Source organism: Larus michahellis, chromosome 1, assembly GCF_964199755.1.
Source record: "Larus michahellis chromosome 1, bLarMic1.1, whole genome shotgun sequence".
Taxonomy (NCBI): domain Eukaryota; kingdom Metazoa; phylum Chordata; class Aves; order Charadriiformes; family Laridae; genus Larus; species Larus michahellis.
In genome coordinates this window covers 129,871,140-129,882,859 of record NC_133896.1, presented here as the reverse complement: position 1 = coordinate 129,882,859, position 11,720 = coordinate 129,871,140, and positions in this window count along the sequence as shown.

Here is an 11,720-nt window from a genome sequence, read left to right as displayed (position 1 = left end):
AAAAAAAAAAAAAAAGAAGAAAGATTTGTATGGATTATATTACTGTCGTATGGATTTGCCTTAGTTGTGCAGACTAACCAAATACAGTTTTAACACTCCATCAATGTGAGGGCTGTTGCTTTTGCTGTGCCTCATGTCACCAGAGCATGGAGTGCAGAGTAGCTAAGAGTACTGCTGCTCTATGTATGTTTTGATCCAGCTGTGCTGCCTGCCATTGCTGGTAGAAAGGAGGAATCAGAGGGAGTCATAGAGACAAAGAAACTCTCTGAAGACCAGTGTTTTAAAGGACAAGCTTATTTTTCTAAAGTGTGCTACAGTGCTAGGAGAGGCAGTTTTTATCAGGGTGATGACAGTCTAAGAGAGTGTTGTTATCAGTACAGCCAGTGGCTGCACTGAGAGGATAGTATTCGCCACAAAGGATGTGTGGGTGCAAACGACTGGTCTCTTGCTGCAAGTTTATTGTAGTTTTACTCTCCTCGATGAATGTTAGAGGCGTATGTGTTCAATGGAAGGGTACAGGGCTGCTGTTAAAAACTGTACTCACTTGAGTAGTCCTGAGTCACGCAAAGGATTGCTCAGTAAGGATTATTCACCTGTATAAGAGATCTGATACATAGGTTTTCTTTTATACTCGTAAAACAACACAAATTAAAATGTTGAAACACTTCCTTAAGTTGTGTTGGTATTAGTTCTTAGTCCTCTGCTTTCAGAAGTCCAAGGTAAAGGTTATACAGCATACTGTCATCTGTTACCACACAGGAGAAGAAATGTTTTCAAGCAGACCCGACGGGAGAATAATCTGCGATTGATTTGGGAGTTCCTTACCTCCAACCAGTCGCGCTTCCAATGCCATTTAGCTGGCTGGGGTCTCAGCAGAAGCTTTTGTAGGAGGCAGTTTCTGAGACCAGTGTCTCAGAACAAGATCAGTACAGATTATGTGTTGTCAGGATGAGAATATTGAGTAGGTTTACATTGGAATCGGAAAGAAACCATTACCTTATACGGGGTCTTTCAACTTTTTTCTGCAGCCTTGTTTCACGCTCCTCTGGATTTACCATGTTCTTGTCTCCGACCTCAGGCATAGCCAGCAAAATCTATTGTGGAGGCACAGGAATGCATAAAAACTTTGTAGCACATTTAAGTGTTTATAAATATGTGCATTTTATAAATATGGGTGTAAGTAGACACATTGTAACAAATTGTAATGTGTGCACATGGCTTAAATGAGGAGCAGTGAGAAAGGAATGTAGAAGGCCTGGCAGTGATGGACGCCGCTATCTGCCAGCAAGAGCTGCACTCCCTAAAACATAGAAAGTAATGAATTCTTTCTTACAGACATTGTTTTTATTCTCAAAGGATGATTTTTAAATGAGTATCCAGCATATATATTTTTTTAATCAAATGTAGATTAAAACCCCAATGAAAAATTTCAGATTTAGGCACAATGTTGATAACTTCTGTTTTCAACGTAGTTTCTTAAGGAAAAGCATATGTGACCACAGTGTTTCTCTGTCAGCCCTGTTCTCCTCAAAACATATCAGACTCACTGGACACATTGAAACTAAATTTTTCTGAGGGCAGCTATCTGAGGAAATAAAGCCAGTTTATACAAACTTTGTGAATACTATCACCTTCAGGGGGAAAAGATGGGAACTGATAAAACGATCCTACTGATAAGAAATTTTCAGCATGAGCTATCTCCTTGGACCTTGCTGACCACTTAGCAAGCCAAGCAATCGGCACATTTTAGGTGTTGTAAACCCGTGTATCATCAGCGATCCACATATCTGCTACCTCTTGCCCTTAGCGTGAAAGAGGACTAAAAGTTGTGGGGGTGAAGAGATGCAGAGGGAAAGAGGAGGAGGAGGAGGACATCATAAAGTCATGGGAGGTAATAGGAGTCACTTCGGTTGCAAGGATGCAGTATGGACTCTACAGGAAATCATACTTCCTGTATTGTTCCACTGATTGCAGAACAACTCATTTAAAGTAAGTTTCTAATCAGTCTAATAAAAGACAGGGTTTAGTTAGGCTTGACAAATGCATGACAATTAAAATGAACCCTTTATTAAAAAGATTGATAATTTGCAAGCCAATCTGGTGACATTTGCAGCCTGACTCAGAATTGGTGAATACCTGGGGTTGGTAAACTGTAATTTAATTTTCTAAAAAAATAAAAATTTTGTTTTGTTTTTTTTTTTTAATTCCCCAGTAGTTCTTATATTTTTTCCTATAGCAAATGATAATATCTAAACCAATAAACCATTCTCTATTACTTCCTGCCTATTTGAAGGGCTTACGTACCAAAGAAAATGTGATTTTCAATTGAGATATTTGCAAGCCAAACATCATAGTGGATATATATAATCCTGTATTTTAAAATGCAGTTGAGGTGACTGCCTCCAGTCCCTCAGGAATTATCACAGAAACATGAATATATAGTAATTTGGCAGAGACGGTACGTTTGATTCACTGGAGACAGAAGACTTGAAAAGTAAGAGGTGTTAAAGAGTATGTAATTCTTACTGACCAAGGAAGATGATTATAACAAAACTGTTAGGTCTCTTGGCTTCACCCCAAAAGTAAAGTCGGAATGAAAGGTAAGTGTGTGCTTGAAAATGACAATGTGAAGTTTGCTGAAGCTCTCCCTTGAATAACCAACAACTTCATATCCTGGAAAAGAAGAGCAGTTTCATCCTCTTCTGGATTTCTCAGTCATAAGGAAAATCTCTTGCCACCGAAATTCAGTTTTACAGAAAGAGGTGTCTGTATTCAGGTATGAAAGTTTTGCCTCTCAGATGTGAAATTCAGATATGAATGCTGCTGCGTGTAAAGGCTTCTAATCACAGACTGGCATTAATGGGTAAACACATCTAAGCAGGGGATGGATGCTAATTAATTGGATGTTGCTTACTGAGATTCTTCTGGAATAACATCATAGTTGTAACATTTTGGCCCTGAAGGTGAAAACTGATTTAATGATTTAGAAACAGCCTCTTAAGCACATGTTCTGTGCCTTCATGTTCTTAATTGCTTAAGTTCCTATCTTGACAGAGCAAACAAAGTGGCAGGGAATAAACGTTACAGATATTAACTTCTGAAAATTCTTTCATCGGGTATTCTTTTCATCTGATTAACGTGCCCTGTCAGTACAGAGCTTTAATCAGCCACAGATACTTACAGGAAAATGATCAGGGACGGATTCAGATGGAGAGCACTGCCAGAAGTAGTCAAGGTGAAGATTAATTGATATCTGGCTTCTAGAGTGGGAGCTAAATACCAAACCAGCAGCACAGCACCTTACAGGCGAGGTGCCAGCGTTGCATTTTATTGTGTTTGTGTGGATTTGCAGTTCTTGTAAATCAGTGTTGTAGTAAGATGTGCATTAAACGCAGCAGATAGCAGACGAGGGAGGCGCTTGCCATTGCTTTAGTTTTGCAGTTGGTGGCCCTCATAACACCGGTTACGTTCTTTAGAGCACGTGTCCAAGCTAATCTTCCTTCATCTCTGCTGCGTCGTGGTGGTCGTTTTAAACAGAAATGGAGAAACAAGGGACAGTGAAACACTCAGATGCATTTTCCAGTGTTTTTGTGTTTGTGGATTATGGATGGGCCTCCTCCCCCACCCTCCCTTTTCTTCTTATTTTTTAAGGAATGAGGAGAAAAAAGACCAAACATGAGAAAAATAAATATTTTATGAGAATAAAAAAATGTCTTTGCAAACCTCCAGAAATGTATGGGGCAACTCAGAAACCTGTGCACCAAGATTTATCCACTGGTGTTCTCTCAGGTGCATGGCGCAAATCCCAGAGAGTAGTCCGGGTAGAGCCAGGCAGTGTACCCACCCCCAGAAACTGAGAGGGTCTCCCTGACCTAGACATAGCTTAATTTTTTTAAATTTTATCTTTCTTTGTAGTTTGACATTTAATACCAGCATAGTCTTAATTATGTACACCGCGTTGCAGTACGCACATTGGTTTTGATTCTGCATCTCAGCACAAACAGGTAATTTCCGTGCTAATGGTCAGGACAGAAATATTTCCACTGACGCAATAGATGCAGTTTGCTCAGCTGAGTCCACCTTCCTTATGCATGTAAAGAAAAACAACGACCTGTGCAATACCTCAGAGACTTTGTAACAGCATGTGGTAGCTGGCTGGTTCCTGCTTGGGTCATGTTTTCTTCATCAGCTGACAAGATGTGATGCCCTGAAAAATCAGTGTCTGTTCTTCACGGAGAGATAAAATATTATTGATTGGAGAAACCTAAGGGCTTGCACATACTAAGTCTTATTCATGGCGATTTGGCTTTGTACACTGGAAATTAACCAAAGGACTTTCCAGTAAGAGGAAAGCAAAAACATTGCAGGGGAGATGGGTTATCAGTTGGGAACAGGCAAGGAATGCAAGAAGTTAAAAATTACCTCTGTCTCGCCGTAAAATATGAACCTCAGTAATGATGTTGATGTTGTGCCATAAAGATTGATGGTAAGGCAAATTCAGGGAAGGCTAAAGAGTGTGGTGCCATTAACTTATCAAACGACTCAACTGCCAGTTACACCTGACTCTTCAGCGTAATGCGCCATTGGTACAAAATGAAATGGAAGCCACCAAGGGCCCCAAGCAGGAATCCATTAGCAAACACCTATAAATCACTCGTCCTGTAGCAATCACGGGCTAACGTGTTTGAGCTGCTATCTTAATAAACCATACATCACTGTTCTGTCCAGGGTATAACAGCAAATGAGCAGTCGTCTCATCAAGAAAGAAAAGAAAAAGAAAAAAAAAAACTGGCAAGGGAAAGGGAAGATTTACTCATGGAAGACCTAAAATTAAAAAACACAAACTGTCTATGGTTTTACGCGTATCACTCATTCACAAGAAATTCCAGTGTACTAGAAAAGTAAATGCAATTTTAGAGTGTGTAAGAGCATATTTGTATGGGAAAAAAAATACTGGCAAAGGACTGGAGTATGATTTGGCAGACCCTCCCTGTCAGGCAGCAAAGGTCTCAGTGGGGTGGGGTTGTGTCCCAGAATACAGAAGGAAGTGTCGTAGGTCACTATAATTAGCAGTGGAAAGCTCTGATTTTGATCGAGGTGGACACAGTTCCTTTAACTTTGGCAGAAAACTATGTGAGGGAAGGATCTCTAAACCCAGCTGAGAAAGAACTGAGGTACCTCCAGCCTATCCCTACTCCCATGAAAGCCTGAGCAATGGAAATAGCAGCATACCATTAAGCCATCAAACCTTATATTAAAAGTTCATAAAAGCAATAATGAGAATGAATAAATAATATTGTGGAAATTGTATTCCCCGATCTAATCCACTCAATTTCATTTCATTTTTAATGGCATTTTTTTCTGGAAGTGCTAAAAATGTATTACAGGAGGGAGGTATGTGTGTATGTATAAAGTACTGTAAACAGTCTTGCAACAGGAGGCTTCAGTAGCTATCAATCCAATGGTAATTCAGCCTGGAAGAAAGTCATCCCAGTTCAAAATCCAGGTTGTGTGTCATTTGTGTCTTCATTAAGTTTGCCAAAGAGATGGACGGATGCCTCCGAGCTTCTCCTGAGTGTAACTTAAGGCAGGTAGGGCTTCGCAAGCTACTTTCAGACAAGTGTCAAAGTTATCAGGGCAAATCCAGAAGCTTCATCATGACAAATGAGCGAAGGGGAACATATAAATCCAGTGACTGTGTGGCCGGAGCAGTGTAATTCTATAATAAGAGGCAATTTAAATATGATTTAGCAGCATAGAGGCTTCCTGCTGAGTCTTGGCACAGGGATGAGCCACATTTTAGTAATCTAGCTGAAGGATAACTTTTAAGCAAAGGCTTTAAGCAAAAGCCTATCCCTTAGTGCCACAGTTCATTGTGTCGTGTTATCTTACTTAGACATGTGCATTAAACATGACATTGTCCTCCAGTGTTCCCCCTACTGATATTACTGAAAGCTAACAACCCTCGGTACAAACAGGACTGAGCCACAGGCTGTATCTGTCAGGTGTCTGGCCGTGGACAGGCGTCTGCTAACTGAACTGGATCACTCTGTCACCCCCGTGCTGAGGACTGGCAGAGAGAAACATCAGCAAAAAGCTGTCACAGGACTCATTTGGGATTTTATAAGACAAACTGCAGCGATGTAAAGTAATATAGAGCTGTGGAGTTAGGGCGAAGGCACTCCGGTGCTCACACCTGGGTAGCTGTTCCTGTGCGTGAACGGGGATACTGGAATGCTTCTGTGGCGGCGTAGCCACAGGACATTGATGTCATTTTTTCCACTGCTGTAACACAGACACTAAAACACCCAGACGGCCAACAGATGAAGCTGTATCAGGGCACGGTGCAGGTTGAGCTTAGACCTGGGATTACAGATCCTTCCGTGAAGTGATGGTTTTTGTGTGCACGTGTGCGTGCTCCCAGGCTGCCTCCCTGGGTGGTATCATAACACGCAGGCAGCCAAGTCACGGATCCAACTCTAGCCACTGTGCAGATGCAGTAAAAAGACAGACTCATTTTCAAAAATTGTTTTCCCAAGTCAAAGATGAGAGACAGGTGACAGATGTGGAGCAAGAGGGAAACCCTAGCCCAAGGCAGCTTGCCTCTCTTCAGCACCAGAAGGCTTGTGATGAGTCACGGCTGATAGATTTTTCCGATCCATCAGGGAGCACACAGCAGCAAAAGTCAGCAGTGGGCCATGTGAGCGGGAGCTGGGATCCTGAGGGAAACAGTGAGGAAGTGGCATTTGTAGTGAAAATAGAAAAAAAAAGCTGTTGTCTAGAGACTGTAGGCTGTGATGGCCAGTGAATCGATGCTGTGCTGATATTTTACCTAAGTTTCACACCAGTGACTTTCATTCTTGTTTCTGACTTGCTATCCCCTAAAAAATTTCCCCGTGGAAGTGCTGATCCCTGAATGGTAAATTAACATTTAATACAAAAAGTAAACTTACTTTTACTGACAGCGGGCTTGTTTTCTTCCTCAGCTTTTACAGGTCTTTTAGAAAAATTTCACAGACTCCCCACTGTCTTTAGGAGTGCTGCGTGTAGCCTAACGAATGAAAACGCGCCCAAACAGACACCTAAGGAAAACCTGCCCTGTCCCTTCCCACTGCCCACCACCCTGCGTGCTACACCAGCATCCCGTGGGGAGCAGAACATCAAGGTCTCTCCTCAGACAAAAGCACGGGCAATTCACTGCCAGGCTCGGTCCAGGGACTGCTGCAAAAGGCAATACGTGCAGACACATGCAGACCTCACTCCCCGATGCCTGGCCCAGCCCACTAACACCATCCGAGCAGACCTCTCCTGTCATGTGTTCTTAAATGGACTCCTCTTCGCACAGCACTGTCTCAGTCATGAGCTACTAAAGCACAGCTATAGCGGGCCGTGAGGCACCTCACGCTTCTAATTGTGGAAGTGGTGATGTAAACATGAGTCGGGAGTGATACGGTTCCAGTGGCTCCTATTTGGAAGCACGGAGGTGGGCTAATTGATTTCATAGCACTACTTGACTGAAAGGACCCTACTTAATGCCAGAGCTGCACCAGGGTCAATTATCAGCCTGTATAATGTAGAAGCCCATTCAAAGTAAATAGCAAATGACAAACAGGTCATCATACACACCACCAAGAGGCTGGTTCTGAAGCAATGATTACTTTTCCAGAAATTTTCCGGTCCGGTCTTTACATTTGCAAAGGAGCTCTGGAGGTCCTTTCCCAGGCTGTGATCGTGAGCTGCTAATTAGAAATGGGATTTGACGCGCCAGCACTGAAAGAGAGATGTCGGGCGGGGGGGCGGGGGGGAAGTAGGAAAGAGATTTTGAACAGGGATGCGACAGAGAAGGGGAGGCGAGGGCAGGTGCCTGCGCTGGGAAGGTCTGGGGCAGAAAGGGCAGGTCTCCTCCGGCAGCCTCAGCCGAGCCGCACCCCCAGGAGCGACGCGGGGTCCCGGCGCCGCTGCTCGCCCCGGGCCGGTGGGTGCTGCCCGGCGGGTGGCAGTGGCGAGCCGCGCTGCCGCAGCACCAGCCACCCCACCCCGGGCGGCCGCCGGGTCCCCGCCACCTACCGCTCCTCCGGGGACGTTTCTGTTTGCTAGATCTGGCTTGAAAGGTTTCTAGGCGATGCGCGGTGAGGGCATAGGAGAAAACTGCCCTCCCTCTCGCACCTGTCCAGATGTTTTCTTGAGCGGAGAATTGCTGGTCAACAGCGAAGTCCCTCTCTCCAGGCAGAGAGGAGTTACACCGGCATATCACAGGCACGTGTAAAGGTGGTAGAGCTGAAGCTGTAAGACGAAAAGTCTAGCTACAGAGGGAGAAGGAAATAGTCGTCCATGTGCTAGTTGTGTTCCAGTCCCAGAGCCAGACTAGCAGATCATAAAGCCTGGTGGTACCCTGCCAAAAGCCTACAAGTTGGGCTCCTCTCCCTCAGCGCCACACAAAGCCAGGCTATTTTGGCCTCTTCCTTTATGCATGGGAGGTTGTGCTATCCTAACTTTACTCCAGCTCTACCTGGAAACTACCACCAGCTTAATATAATACAATTTCTACCTGTACTTAGACAGGGAACATCTCTGCTGGTGGCTCTTCCTTCCCATAAGACAGCCGTGCACAGCCATTCTGGCCTGTTTTGTGCTAGCGCTGTTTGACCTCAAGCCAAGACCAGTATGGCCAATAGCATGCAGATCATGCATAGATTATTTTGACTCCAGCACGTGGGTGTCTCATGATCATTGCAAAAGGCGGTGGGAGGAACTACCGGAGCAGGGAGCTACATTGAGGGCTACAGTGTAAAACAAAGACATAGAAAAATCTGTCAGTCTCACTGGCATTTTTTTCCCTGCCTCACTTCTATAGGCTTTTTTGCCCTCATTGCAGCATGGAATGATTTCTCTTTTAAACGGAACAGAAAGAGCAGAAGTGTCAGATTCTGTCATTCCTCTGAGTGAGGGCAAGTGCCCGCAGTGACAGCCCCAGGCTGTGTGCGAAGGCAGTCCCTTCAGGAAAGACGGCTTGACAAGTCTCTTGTTCGCTTCTTCCTCTTTGGAGTAGAATCAAGGGAAGGTTGATAAACAAGGATTGCACAACATTCAAAATAAAGATTTCAGCCTACAAAATGTAAGATGTTAATCGAGGTCTCTCCTTGGCTTTTCTCTGGCTGCATGGGAATGGGCTCAGCAATCTCAGCTCAGCAACATCCTCAGCAATGCAGCAGCTGGGGCTCTTTCCCTCTGTTCTTCTTATCACTCTCTCTTTTGGGGTTTATACACGCAGAATTTTACATTGTCCCTTTTAGGTGCCAGGTATGAAACCCCTGGGCCTATTGCAACCGTCCGGCATTACATTACAATAGGCTGCCCAGGGAGGTGGTGGATTCACCATCTCTGGAGGTATTTAAAAAAAGGGTAGATGGGGCACTGAGGGACATGGTTTAGAAGTGGCTCTTGTCAGGGTAGGCTAAAGGTTGGACTCGATGATCTTAAAGGTCCCTTCCAACCTCAACAATTCTATGATTCTATGATTCTATGATTTGTGCAGGAATACACAATACTATTGCACAGAGCAGGAGAGGAACTAAATTAATTCCTAAGCAAGGGGGTAAAATCACTGCGAGGAAGTGCAGAACCCCGACACCTGCATACTTTTGCAAAACTGCCATGCTGCAAAAGGATCACTGTTCACTGAACTTTTCAGCACAAAGAAGGATGAAAAAAGCTGCATGTAATCAGCTAGCTTGAAAGAAATATTAGAAACAGAATGAGATAGTGTTTAATTTTTTCCATACTCCAGTTTTACGCACTCCTAATTAATTAATACACAGCTGCCAACATTGCCTTTTCTTTTACAGGATGCTTTTTGTAAATTAGACCAATGTACAAAACCTGCAAGTAATATTATAGCGATGATATTTCACTGATTCAGAAGGTGCGAGCACCAGAATTAAATCAGGGGTGACGCGTGGGTGGTTTCGGTGACAGTTCTACTCACACCTGTGACCTGCAGGGACCAGGCCAAGTTTGCTGTACGTTGTCCCGTCACTTTTGAAACGAATGGTAAAACTCACAAACACCAGGGAGCACCAGAACACACCAGCTGCGGAAGGGCCCAGCACCTCTGCCCTTGAGTTCGGGCAGTGAGATCGGCTCTGTACCTTTGGTAATTGCCAGCCTGGGAGCAGCTGAAATATATTCTGTTTCACGGCCTGTATTCAGGCTGTTAAGACCACGTCAGACTTTGTGACTGCTGTGACCGATCTAAGATCAGCCCCTGCTGGGTTTGTGGCCTGCCAGAAACCTCCGGAGCCAGTAAATCCGTGTTTCAGTGGCTCTGGTACCTGAGGAGCCTCCAGGCGAGGCAGGGCTGCCAAAGCTCAGAGCATCCTGGGTGCCGACACTTGCTCGCCCCAGAGAAGCCGTAAGTAACTTAGCTTGAACTCAGGGGAAGAAAAAGGCAGCGAGAGCACTGACATTTCTGGGCAGGGAGAACAAGCTCGTCTTCACAGCAAGAACAGACATCCACATACCAGAACTGCTCCCCTCCTTTCCTTCCCCAACCACTCTAGCTGTTCAGCTCCCAAAGGCTACCTCCATAAACAGAAATATGGGGGACCAGACCCTCTGCTGACATCCATTTGGGAGGGCCATCAAAGCGACTGATACCACGTGAGGGCCTGGCCCACCACAGAGCTGGCCAGACGAGGCTGCTGCAACCCCCGTTGAACAGGTTCTGAAGCCTTCATTCTGGTTTTCAGTTGCTGAAGCTTGTGGGGTTTCTGTGGAGGAAGGTGATTAAACCACTGCCAGTCCTGCCCATGTGAGGAGGTGAAGGACTGCTGTTTGGCCCTGAGCTATGTTTGAGCTGTTACTTCTATACGTCTCAAGAAGGGATAACAATGCAGCAGTCACCTGTATCATTCATATAGCTGTGTTTGTCTATTTGCCTCAGAAAAAACGTAGAAATGTACGAATTTGTTTCTGCAATGGATCTTTGTTCAAGCCCCAGATGTGTCACCTTATGGAGGCCATATTACAGGAGACATTTAAAGAAGGCCATCGTATGTTGGCAGTAGAGGCAGTAAGAGAGCCGCCAGCCAGAACACAGGTATTGATCCAACTGCCCTCGTCCTCATTTTTACACTGTGATCAAATATCTCATCGCTGCCAGAATCAGGCCCTAAGAAAGCTTGTTTCTAAGTGAATCTGGAGTAAGGTAGGCAGCGCTGAGTCTCTTCTCTGTCGGCCGTGAGTCACACAGGTTTTATCTGGGGGGAGATCTGTGTTTCTGTGGTGCAGTGGGTGCAACACACAGGAGACCGAGCCATTGGGAGGTGTGTCTGGACACCTTGCACCTCCCTAGGGCCTGCACCTTGCCGAAGGATGGTCCCTCTTCATCCCAAAGCTTCCTCTAAACTGCCATTTTGCACTCTTTATTGCAGGCTTGGGAGCTGTGATACCACAGAGGCAAAACATTCAGAAATCATTAAATTCCCTTAATTTTTTAATTATTTTTTTTTATAACAAATACACTTGGGATAAATATCCTGTGGCTTGTAAGCTCTAAAATACATTTGAGCAATTGCCCATATTTTTCTCTCTAATCACAAAAGCAAAATGCTCACTTTAATTTTTTTCTTATATAGAGGGATGTCTCCCGGGGCTGGGGACTCTGCGAGAGTGCAAAATATGAAAAATAGCCTATCTAGTGACACACGTCCTCAGTTTTG